Below are 12,457 nucleotides of genomic sequence, written 5' to 3'. Positions count from 1 at the left end.
CTGGGGATAGTATGCAGTATGGATGCCTGACCCAGGTTTGGCAGAGCTCATACGTTTGTGTGTCTTGTTGTGAGTGAGAGTGTGAAAGCATTGGGTTGCAGAGGGCCTGGGGACTTCACAGACACTGCAGGTCAAATGGCAACACTTGTAAAAAATAGGTTTGGTGCATGTCTTACATACATTTTTCATTGCGTTTCCTAGTCTAAAGATGTGAAATCAGCTTGGCCTGCACTGGTGTGGCCACCAAAATGGTTGTGATCATTATGCATGTGAATTGGTTGCCCCAAAGCCTGCCAGATGACAAGCAGCAAATGACTTCCCATTCGACATGGCAAATGTCATTTTTTTATTTTAGTTGTATTTGCATTGTATATGTTTGCAGCAACCTTTACCATAACTTACTTACTAATAATTACAATTCAATATCAATGAATTCATGAAATTAAAATAACATAGACGATAGCCTACTTACAAGTCATTACAATTCATTATCAATAATTTCATAATATTTAAAATAGCATAAACCCTGTGTTGGAAAGACCATTCTTTGAATATGTCCAACAAGCTTCACCATCTAAAAGTTCTGTTCTGTAAACAAATTTCCTATAAATCAACAATCTCTTAAAACCAAGTGCGGGAAATATAATTAAAAGATCTCTTACTTTTTAAACCCTGTCAACATTTCTACAAAATCTGCAAAAAGGCATGTCATCAAATAAGAGCTTTCTCCTTACCAGCACCTCTTTTGTGGGCAGGATATTGAGACGATACCTTAAAAATTCCTGTCTACCCTTTTTTATCTGGAAAGAGGTGCATCTATCCAGGCAGGACCCCAATCTTCTTGTTGTCATAAGCTAACTGTTTCAATGAGTTGTAATTATGCATGGACGCAATCGTTTTTCTCCAGTCATCTGCAAAAACTGCTGTTTTAATATCCATGAATCTATTGCTCAGATCAGCAAGAGTAAAGCCTATATATTCCAGCAATTTTTTAACAGACTTCCAAGTAATGTGGCATAGTATGATATTGTTTTGTATATGCAATATAGTTCATGTCTTCATAGAAGGAGTTGTTGACTGAATAAAAAATACATGATATCGAATATAAACCCAATTCATACCTAATAAAAGAAATAGGCACACAATTAGAAAGATTCAAAGTATTCCTCCACATTAAAGCTTCATAAGAATCAAGCTTGTCCAGTATCCATACAGGCATAATCTCAATCCCACATAACGTTTTAGGGATAACTCTGCCCCCATAGTACCGGAAGGAAAGAACATTTTAGATATCTATTATCAATCTTCTTCATTTGTCCTCCTAGACTATCTGCTTTAACACTTCAAAATCCGAAACAGATTAATTTGTCAGTACATCTTTTCTTGATATAAAAAAATAGGAGTAATTAACTGTGTTCTTATGGTACCAGAAGTTATTCATTTCTGTTTTCCCCGAATTGATACTTGAAATCGTTTTTGCATAAAGATCAAAAGTATTTTTCAAGCCCTGTACGGCACGTGCAGTATAGTCCATTAGCATGATGTCATCAGTATATCACATACAGCAATATTTTATTGTATCAATTTTAGGGGATGCAAAAGTGGCATAAATAATGTCCACCGCTAAATCTGATATATAAAAATTAAAAAGACATGGTGCAAGGAGACAGACATCCTTGCCTTAGCCCTGTACCCATAAAATTCTCCTTCAACATGGATCCTTGACTATCCAATCTAATTTATATATTGGTTTTACTGTGCAATCCCACTATCAGCTTCAGCAGACCTTCCGAAATTCTGCATCTAGATAGTTTTAACCATACTAGGTTCCAATTTACTGTATCAAAAGCCATACTTAAATCAATAGATACGATATTTACTTGATAATAACTATTGTCCATACTAGGTCCTGAAATAACCTAATCATAAAATCATTCATAGTGGTGCTCTGTTGTTTTCAAAAGCATACCTGAAATTTTTTAGTCTGGCATTTTCGAGGAACCACTTCTATAGATGTTGCAAAAGTACAGCAGTAAATACATTTTGATCAGCATCCATGAGCATCAGAGGCCTATAGTTGGCAGGCTCCATATTCTCTCCTTTCTTATAGATAGGAAGTACCATTGAAGTCTGCCAAGACATTGGAATAGATTCTGAGATGACAATATGGGCCAGAATTACAAAGAATTGGGCCAGAATTACTCATCCCATCTGGTCCAGGGCCTTTAGATGACTATTAAGCCATTGATGACCTGCCAGAAATGTGTAGTGTTTTTGTTGGCCTATTGACTTCAACACATGTTCTGCATCATTCTGGTACATAATGCGGTGATGACTAACATGACATTATGTTTATTTCCCTTATTACCATTCCTCCCATTCATAATTTTTTGCAATGTTTCCCCTAGATAATCATGAAACCCGCCCTCACTGAACATCTTAACTTTCCACTCATAAGTATTCAGACTCCACTCTTTGGAAATGTTTTAATTAAATCCATTCATAAGAGAACAGGGTATCCTAACTCTATTTTGTCCCTGATTAATTATGAGTGGAACACTAACAATCTTCTTCCTATCAAATAGTAACATGTTCAACTTAGCCGTTGTCATATTATGATCACTAAGCTTGGTTACAACTACCTCAAATCTAATACATCATTCATATGGAGACTGAGCCACAAATATATAATCTAGGGGACCTCTCTTAACACCATTTTTCCAAGTGTGTATTAAAGTGATACCATCATTCAATGTCTCATTTAGCATCCTCTGTGCCAAGGAATTTAATAAGTGACACCATCTCATTCCATTTCTAACTTTTGACCTTGAGTCTTGTGCTATTAATAATTCACCATTACTACCTAGTTAAAATAGATCTATGCACGTAACATTAAAATCTCCAACAATGATAATGTGCCCTTTTGGGTTAGATGTTTGGCATCTATACAAAAAATGTGCCAGCGTCATTTAAAAAGTATTCAAGTAACAGATATTTTTTTGCCAGTGTATATTCACAATAAGACAGCACATTTTATTATTTCCCTTCTCTAATTCAGTTGTAAGAAAGAGGGCTCCTTTCTGTATGGTTTGCGCTGTAATTTTTTTGGTAGAGAAATGAGATTGAATGGCAATCAAAGGTCCGTCCGCAGGACTTCCCTTTACACCTTTAGTTGCACCCTGAAAGATAACCCTATAACCATTGAACAACGGTTATGGGGTCAATCAACCAAGACTCCTGAATTAGAATTATATTATAATTCTTGAGATAATTGCCCAACTCTAAATTATTAAATAGTTCAGAGTTACCTCTTGAGGTCCAACTAATTAAATTCAAGTAATTACTAGGTAAAGATCCATCAAAGGCTTGCATTTTGAACATTGTTATTTGGGGCGGCAGCCATCCATGACCAATCTGCCTCTTTCATACAGTGCATTGGGGATCTTGTTTAATATATCGTTCTTGTTCCTTGTCCTTACTAATTATCACTATAATCTCTACTGGTATGGAGTTCTGCTGTGTAGTAGCACCAATTGTATTATCATTCTTGGCCGCACCCACATCCCTGGTCTTGCTCTGACATATGAGAACAGTATATAGCTTTACGCTATGTGCTTGACTCAGTATTAAATCGTACACTATTTTTGATACGATTTCCAGTGTCAAGATCTCCACTCTTCCTACTTTACACACTCAATCCTTTCTATATCTCTACTTACAATAGCACTTAAGGCTGGAAATTCAGAGAACAGAGCCAGTACATTTCTTCTATTCATTGTTTAATGTGTACATCAGGCCCCTCTGCGACCTCTTAACCGCCCTGAAGCTACAGTTCTCTAACTATGCGGATGACACGCAGCACCTCATGGAATTGAGCGGAAACTATGAGCAGGATACGGCACAGTTAAATTACATATATGACTTGACTAACACATGGATGACACAGAATTCAATGGGTTGGAGGTTGCCAAACGAGGTTGGAGGTAGCCATGACGCAATAAGTGCCATGGCTACCCCCTTACCGCATACCGGGTTCCCTGAATGGGCAATTACCGGGCCATTCCAGCCTTGGAGGACCCAGTATTTCCCCATTCAGGGAACCCATCCCCATTCCCATTCGAGCCCCCATAGGGCTCAATGGGAATGGGGACCATGCTAACAACGGGCCTGTTAATAACGGGCCCATTGTTAGAATGCTGGTCCTTTAGCGGCTCCCACTTAGGGCGCCTGGTAAAACCAGCCGCCCTTAGTGGGACCCGTTAAAGGACCTCGTAATGCAGCGGTAAGGGGTTAACGGCACCGGCACCTATACCAGCGCCGTTAACGCCTTACCCCCAACCTTGTAATGACCCCCAATGTGCCTGAATCCCTCAAAAACAGAATTGATGATCTTTGGCTCAACATCGGCTAGATCCAAACTCAGCCCTGAATACCCCTACATGAATATTGTGAAAAATAGGATACAAATCCAAGACTAAGTTATAACCCTGGGCTTTCACATGAACGCCAGAGTGAGCTCAGAGGCACATATTTATGGAATAATCAGCTGTGCTCAATATCACTTGAAGGTATTGATGCAGGCTAAACATTTCCTGTGTCAAAAGAACAGGACAATCTTGACCAGGGCAATCATTTTGCCCCGCCTGGATTACTGCAACACTCTTCTGGTTGGGGCAAACACCTGCTGCATTAACAAACGATTACTGGTATTGATGGCAATCAGATCGACTCCTGCCAAAGCGATAGTTATCAGCCCTCATGAGGTGTTAACAGGAAGGAAGATGGTACTGCCACAACATTTATTATACAGGACACATTAGCAGACATTTGTGAGTGCATCTACAGTTCACGAATATGTGGAAGAACTGAGGAAGCATTTACAACATGCATTTGCATTTGTGCAGCAACATTTGTAAAGAGCTGCTGACAGTACAAAGTCATATTACGATAAAAAGATGTCTGTGAAAGAGTATAATGTAGGGGATCAGGTATATAAATTTCATTTTGGAAAAGGTAAACATAAAAATTCTAAATTTCTTTCGGCCTGGCAAGGGCCATTTCAAATAGTGGGTAAAGTGTCCCCAATAGTTTACAAAATATTAAAGACAGAGGGTGAAATGGTAACAGAACAGTTTGTTCATGTTAACCACATTAAGCCCTGTCACCCCAAACATGAAATCAGGAGACTTGAGCAAGTAGAGTCAGCTTAAGTGCCCTAAATATATGGAGAGAAAGGCACAGTGGCTGTCTTCATAGTGTCTCACGCCACAAAAATAAAATAGATGTAATGTTTATTGTAGAGATATATAAAGATGAAAATACCACATTTGAGATAGGTGCAGTAATAACAATTGATAGAAGGTGCTGAATCAGATTGACTTACTATAGTACAATTCTGAAATATTTTACATAAACATTGTTTTGATGTCTGATAATGTGAAATGTAAATATTGTTGTTTTCTCTTTAACATGTGCTTAGTTGCAGAAATCGGAAGAGTCAATCGGAATGTTTTGGACAACATTTTGTTTTTGTGGGGTATAAAGGGTAAAATTGGTATTGTGCTATGTACTTAATCTGTTCCTTTTCTATTTAATTTAGAATACAAAAAATATTGATTGGGGTCGGAGGTCGCAGGACCGGAGGACACGAGAGATGACGGAGTCCTGGAGTCCGTGGGAGGAAATTACAAAAAAGCACCGGGCGGGGACGAAAACCATGTCTACAGGACGGATGACACTGGTGAAGGCACCAGCAACATGGATGATGATTCTTATGGTTGCAGGGAATCTTAAAGCCATAGAAGCACAGGTTATCATTGAGCCTGGACCAGCATCTGGCATTGCAGTGCAGGAAGCGCCTGGATACATTATGGGTAATGGAAGGCTGATTTTTCAGAATATCTACATACCCATGAACCCTGATAATTTAATTGAAAGATTTATTAACAAAATTGGGATCGTAATCGACCAGACTAGAAATTGGCTAGAATTGAGAAAAGAGGACGCTAAGCAGACAATAAGAGATATGGTAATGCAATTAGAAAAGACATTTGTGAATTCAGTGGATATAAAGAAAAGGAGGGGAAAGAGAGGGGCAGTAATGCTTGTGGTCTCTTTGGTAATGTCTATTATTGGAGCTGTAATAGGTACTACGATGTCGACAGCTGATGCCATTTCAGTAGGGGCATTGAGTGCCAAAGCACAACAATTGACTTATGATCTGGAAATGATCCAAAAGGCTTTTGATGGAATTAGGGGTGGATTGGATTAACAAGTGAAATTTGTTAATGAGACTGTGGTATTACTAAATGAACAGGCTGAAATTCTACAACATAGTACAAAGGTAATAATTAAGCATGACCGAACATTGAGCGAGATTATGAATGTAATAAATCCTCTTGATATATTGTTGACAAATTACATGAGGGAGGTACAAACTGCAATTTCCCAATTAATTCAAGGGCATATACCGTTATATTTTGTTTCGCAAGATATTGTTTATCAGATTATGGAGAGGATCACAAAAAGGGAAATAGAAATGATGCAGGTGAAAGTTGCGTTTGAAATGGGCAGTGCATTGCCACTATATGTGAATTTGGAAAGAATGGAAATCGGGTTTTTGCTGTGCATCCCATATATAGCCCCTGAACTTATTTACCAAACTAAATTGATACATAACATGGGATTTTGGCAAGAAGGGAAGTACATACAAATTAAAACTCCAGAGGTGGTGGCATTTCAATCATGGGAGCCTGAGGTTTACTTGATTCCAAACATGGAAACATTTATAAGGTTTAAAGAACAAAATTACATGTGTCCAGGTAAACCATTTGTTCCTGATGCTACAGATGTTATCTGTGGTTTAAAATCTGACCCAGGTGTAACAGGAGGATGTGAAGTGGTCATTAGCAATTCGGGTGGTGAGAAGTTAGCACAAGCCAAACTGGTTAAAAATAGATGGTTGGTCAGCACCTCTATGAAAAATTATACTGTCACACATTTAAATCATGGAACATTTGTTGTCAAGCAATTGGAATATAATGTATTTTACTTGCAGGTTCCGAAAGGTAATTCATAGAATTTCGCGCACAAGTGGTGCACGCGGCTGGCGCACAGTTTGCGCGTGTGAATGTCTGCGCCAGCCACGTGCGCTAAAATCTATTTCCGCGCACAGCATATTCATGGATTTTAGCCTCCAAAACCAGCCGTGGTGCAGAGTGGTGCAGCGACCCTGCAGCAACACCAATTACGCCCCCAAGAACGCCCTCGCGCAAGAAAAAGCCATCAAAATCCCCAATCCAGCGCAAAGGGCTGCGCTAACCCTGGACCAGTTTACAGGGCTGCCAAACAGCAAACGCCAAGCGGGCAACGTGTATTACTGGGGTTCGCTTGAAGTTTCACACGCGAAAAGGCCTGTGCGAGTGGGGTACGTGTATAACTGGGGTTCGCGTGAAGTTTCACACGCGATTGGAGCAGGGTACGTGTATTACGGGGTTCGCGTGAAGTTTCACATGCGATTGGAGCAGGGTACGTGTATTACGGGGGTTTGCGGGAAGTCTCACACGCGATTGGAGCAGGGTACGTGTATTACGGGGGTTCGCGGGAAGTCTCATACGCGATTGGATTGGGTACGTGTATTTCAGGGGTGCGCAGGAAGTTTCACACGCGAAAGGGCCTGTGCGAGTGGGGTATGTGTATAACTAGGGTTCGCGGGAAGTTTCACATGCGATAGGCCCTGTGCAAGTGGGGTACGTGTATTACTGGGGTTCGTGGGAAGTTTCACATTCGATTGTAGCAGGGTACGTGTATTACGGGGTTCGTGGGAAGTTTCACACGCGAAAGGGCCTGTGCGAGTGGGGTACGTGGATAACTGGGGTTCGCGGGAAGTTTCACACGCGATTGGAGCAGGGTATGTGTATTACGGGGGTTTGCGGGAGGTCTCACACGTGATTAGATCTGGGTACGTGTATTTCGGGGGTGCGTAGGAAGTTTCACAAGCGAAAGGGCCTGTGCGAGTGGGGTACATGTATTCCTGGGGTTCGCGTGAAGTTTTACACGCGAAAGGGCCCCGTGCGAGTGGGGTACGTGTATTCCTGGGGCAACGCCGTGCGCAATACGTCACAGATGCGCTTACGCGCTAAGGGCCTTTGGTCCAATGAAATCGCGTACGTGTGCTGACCCGCATAGGCGCTAAGGGCCTTTCCTCAAATTACACACTGACGTGCAATTTTTTCACGTGCCAAATCACTCTGTATCAAGCTGGCCACGCATACACACACGGAAGACCACGCTCCTGCCCTGAAGGCCATTTTCCTGCCGCCCTGAGCACGCTCCCACATGCCATCTGCAGCTGCCTGACTGTCTGCTGCCCACGTGCCCTGCTATTTGGTGCCTGCACATCAGCCATCTGCAGGGGTCTAGTTGCTAGGTCCACCCCTGCTGGAACAGAAGACTCCCGACTGGGATACCATCGCTCCACAGCCCAGCCCCAGGACCCAGTTGCCCACCCACTCCTGCCTCTGGGGTTGCCATGTTGGGCACATCTCCATCTGGCACCACTGCCAGAGAGGCAGAGGGCCACCAGCTTCACTGCCACCGAAGTTGGTGTCCTGGTGGAGCATGTCCTGGGGCATTATGATGCCCTTTTCGGAACATCACGCGCCAACAAGGAAGGACGGGAGAGGATCTGGGATGACGTAGTGGTTGCCATCAACACGGAGGGGGTGGCAACCCGCGACATCAAGCACGTCAAGAAGCGCTGGGAGGACTTCAGGTCCAGGACCCTCCACAAGGCCCGGCGCCTCGCGGAGGGGGGCCGGGCATGCATGAGTAACATCCAGATGAGGGTCCTGGAACGCGTAGGCCCAGTGCTCCACACCCAGATCCTTCGGAGGCAGACCCGTCTGGAGTTGAGCGGTAAGTGGCCAAGCAGTGCTGTGTGAGACAGGGCATGTTGCAGTGTGCTGGTAGTCTGATGCTTGCCTGTATGTGTGACATAGGCCATGTATGGATGTGTGTGTGCAGGGACATCATGGTCATGCATGTGAGACCAGTTATGTGTGAACCACATGGTTGGTGCATGTGTTTTAATGCAACATGGGGAGCTCTATGCGGAATGCAAACATGAAAGCATGGCTGTTCTGTTCCTGGACATGAAGGGGGGGTGAGGAATGGGTGCTGATGTCATGTACATGTATGGTGCACATGTGTGTGTGCGTGCCTGAAAAGTGTGTGTGTGACTTTGAAACGCCATGGATGCATGTGACTTTGAAGGCACATCTTGGTTTACAGGGGCCCTTCTACATGGATGTTGATGTTGATTGCAGGCGCCAGGACTGTTTCTGCATGTGTGTTGTGTGCATTCACCCATGTGTTGTGGAATGATAGGATGAAAGTGACATTTGACAGTGCCACTCATGTGTTATTGCTTCCTGTCTAGGGTATTTTGTACTGTACCCTGATGCTTGTGTTCTATGTCTCCCTCTACGCAGAGTCAAGTGAAGAAGAGGGCGGAGACAGCGCTGTGGAGCCAAGCGGCGGGGATGCCTCCACTGGGCGGTGACGCAAGGCCCAGCCACCCTCCCAGGAATTTCCATCATCCGGGAGCGAGGGGGCTGGTGCTGCATCTGCCACAATGGCTGTGGCGAAAGGGCCGAGTGAGCCCCCACAGGTGCTTCCAATGGCGGAAGACGGTGTGGAGACATCCAGGTTGGCGGTCTCCACAGAGGAGGAGGAGCCCGCTACTGAGCCGCACAAGGGGCCTGGTGGGGGTAGTACCACTGGTGCAAGTGGTGGAGTCCAGGGCCAGGGTCATGAGGCAGCACAGGTCACTCCAGAAGGGCCTGTGCATGTCGCTGTCCCTGACCCTGTGACTACACCACCATGCACCAGCAGGGAGGCCCCATCCCAGGCCCGTCCGCAGGTAGGGGAGAGTGCCATGTCAACTGCCTCTCCACTACCTGTGTCCCCCTGCACCCCCACCCCCCAGCACTGTGGGGCACCTGCCAGCAGGCCCCCACTCATGTCCCACTCATGTCCCCCTGCACCTCCCAGCACTGTGTGGCACCTGCCAGCAGGCCGCCACTCATGTCCCACTCATGTCCCCCTGCACCCCCACCCCCCAGCACTGTGGGGCACCTGCCAGCAGGCCCCCACTCATGTCCCCTTACACCCCCACCCCCCAGCACTGTGGGGCACCTGCCAGCAGGCCCCCACTCATGTCCCACTCATGTCCCCCTGCACCCCCACCCCCCAGCACTGTGGGGCACCTGCCAGCAGGCCCCCACTCATGTCCCACTCATGTCCCCCTGCAACCCCACCCCCCATCACTGTGGGGCAACTGCCAGCAGGCCCCCACTCATGTCCCCCTGCACCCCCACCCCCCAGCAGTGAAATGCCGATCTCATGACACAAACCAAAAGTAAACTATGTACATCAACACATGTCGGTCACACACATACACTGGTTGGCATTGCTTGTTTAAACCCACATTTTCACATGCATCAACCCAATGAGCGTATCCCACACATGGAACTAAAAAATGAAAATGTATTATGTACATGAAATTAAAAATGAAATGAAAGCATACCAAAATATGAAACATGAAATGAAAAGCATGTGAAAAAGATGATTGAATGAAAATGATAACCAATCCAAAAACATTTGAAAGAAAAACAGTCCAAAGTCACCCTCCAACAACGCAAATCCAAAGGAAATGTAAAAAGAAATCTCCATTGCTTCATGTTAATAATAAAAAAAAGAGAAATCTATCCATAGTCCAACTATATACAATCCATTGTCCAAGGATGTAAAGGGTCCATGATCCCAACCAAACAAATGAAACCTACCTAACAAACTACCTAAGAATATAACTATATACAAATTTGTGTGGCATTGTCCATTGACCACAAATAAAAGGAAAACGAAAAGGAAACCTAACTCTAAAAACTATTTACAAGGGCAGCGGGCTAGTCCGACGGCTCACTTTTGGATGTCCCGGGCCAGGGCATCATCAAACTCCTGCTCAACATCCTGGAGGCGGTCCTCTTCCATGGCCCTGAGGGTCGCAGGGTCTCCTCCAACTCCCTGCAAATTGCCTCGAGGCACTCGGCCCGCCTCAGGGCCCTCCGCATGGAGTTCTCTGCCCGACCATCGTGAGCCGTGCCTCTTCTGCCCGCTGCCGCTCCGCATCTATAGCATGGCCTAACCGCTGCCACACGGAAGACACTTCCAGTCCTGGGTCCTCCTGCCCTCTGGCCGATACCTGCTCTCCGATGTCGAAGGCCCCGAGCCATGATGGCTCCCACCTTGTTGCTGCTGTGCCTCTGCCTGTGCCCTGGCTCTTGCTGCCTGCACATCCTCCTCCGGCTGGGGTGCAGTTGTTGAGGTGGCCACCCCTGATGGACGTCCGACTCCCGACTGTGGCAGGGATGTGTCCTCCACCAGCCTGGCTGCAGGGTCAGAGGCAGCTCCACAGGGTACCCAGGTGATACAAGGGTGGGAAGATGGCATGGAGGACGACTGGGGCATAGGGGGTTCAGTTGAGGAGGGGGTCGGAACAAGGTCCAGAAAACGGAGGAATCCGGCCCTGGTGAGCTGTCTCAGTAGATCAACGCAGTCAACAAGCCATTCGAGAAGGCGTGCAGTCGCCTCATGAAAAGACTGCAGGTCACCTCGCATGGCCCGTTGACGCAACGCCACCCCACCCAGGACAGGCTCTTCCCAGTCCCCAGATAGCCACGTCCGCAGGGGGTGGAAGGCCAGTTGTAAGCGGATCCTCTCCCTGAAAACGGGTCTGGACGTAGGCATCCCTGCTAGTGCGGGATGATTCAGTCACAGGATCGGGGACAGGATTACAAACAGGCACCTCCGCGGTGGCCTGTGCTGCCTCCTGTCCCTGCCCCTGAACTGCACCACTAGCACCAGTGGAATCCCCACCTCCAGACCCCATGTCTGTCCCTTGCACGGCCTCCTCCTCCACCAAACCCCCCACCAACCTGAATGACTCTGTGCATTCTTCCTCCGTCGCACCCTGTGGGGTCTCAGCTGCCCTTTCTGCTGCCGAGGAGTCCAACTCCGACCTCCGCCTCTTGGACCTTCCCTCGGCAGCTGTGGCCTGGGACGCGGCACCGGACTCCTCACTCCTGACAAGATGACAACCTGGGAGGGGAGCCGGGCCTTGCGTCTCTGGCTGGCGGGATGATCCCTGCCGCTGTGCTCCACAGCACCCTCTCCGCCCTCTTCTTCAGTTGACGCTGCAGACAGGGAGAGATAAAACACAGGCATCAGGGTACTGTGCAATGGACTGATACACACATGACAGTTGCACATGAGTGGCATTGTTTAACTACAGACACGGCATCACACTCCACGACACACATGTCATTTTAACTCACACACATGAACATTTCAACAGCAATATTGCACCAGGCAGCACCATCCATACACATACACCAGC

The sequence above is a fragment of the Ambystoma mexicanum genome, chromosome 3p (genome assembly GCF_040938575.1).
Source record: "Ambystoma mexicanum isolate Mex_15411 chromosome 3p, UKY_AmexF1_1, whole genome shotgun sequence".
NCBI classification, from domain to species: domain Eukaryota; kingdom Metazoa; phylum Chordata; class Amphibia; order Caudata; family Ambystomatidae; genus Ambystoma; species Ambystoma mexicanum.
The sequence above is the reverse complement of the archived record's forward strand: the minus strand, read 5'-3'. Positions refer to the sequence as shown.